The sequence below is a fragment of the Myotis davidii genome, unplaced genomic scaffold, assembly GCF_000327345.1.
Source record: "Myotis davidii unplaced genomic scaffold, ASM32734v1 scaffold11637, whole genome shotgun sequence".
Lineage (NCBI taxonomy): Eukaryota > Metazoa > Chordata > Mammalia > Chiroptera > Vespertilionidae > Myotis > Myotis davidii.
In genome coordinates, this window is record NW_006288649.1 from 1 (window position 1) to 692 (window position 692).

Below are 692 nucleotides of genomic sequence, written 5' to 3' on the forward strand. Positions count from 1 at the left end.
AGCTGGGGCCCAGGAGGGAGCAGGTGACCCAGACAGAGAGACAGGCCAAGGGAGAGAAGAGGAGGGGGGAGGGGGAGGAGCAGGAGGGGGGAGCCTCACCCCAAGAACGTCCTTCAGCTTCTGAGATTCGGTTTGTATGTGTTCTACTAGATTAAGCCAGGGCTCGAACAGCCGGCCGTGGTTGTCCACGAAGGTGTCCAAGCAGTACTGGAGCTCTATGGGAACAGGGGGGGAAAGGTGAGCTCCTTCTAGAGCGGGGAGGGCCCAGGTCTCTGACTCTAGGGACACACCCTCCCCATCAGGATCTCCTTGCCCCCTTTCTCTCTCCTCCCAAAGCACTGAGCTCATCCCTCAAATTCATTCTTCCTCTGGAAACTGAGGCAGCCCCTCCCCTTCTACCAGGAAGGACTGGGTCCTGATGGCACAGGGACCCACCTTCCCCCTTCCCAGGACCCCCCTCTCTCCCCTGAACTCTCTCCTCCAGGGGACTCTGTCCTCTCCAGACCCAGCAGCCCCCCTGCAGGCAGCTGACAGGCTTCCCCACCTGGACTCTCCTCCTGCCCCCTCTGTGCAGCCATTTCCCAGCCTCTCTGCCCGCCCACCTCCCACCCTCAGGAGTCCCTGCTGACCTTTGAGGGTCATGATGGCGAGTTGGGCCCCAGCGTCCTGCAGCTTGCGCAGCCCATCCTCCT

The 692-nt window shown here is 61.8% G+C and overlaps 1 long non-coding RNA gene across 1 annotated transcript; it reads right to left on the reverse strand.

Annotated features, from left to right (window-relative positions):
* Positions 1-129: 129 nt before the first annotated feature.
* On the reverse strand, positions 130-690 carry LOC107182654. The gene is made up of 2 exons (XR_001513382.1): positions 630-690; positions 130-215 (listed from the first exon to the last, which is right to left on the reverse strand). It is a non-coding gene; the product is annotated as an uncharacterized LOC107182654 (long non-coding RNA).
* Between the last annotated feature and the right edge of the window lie 2 nt (positions 691-692).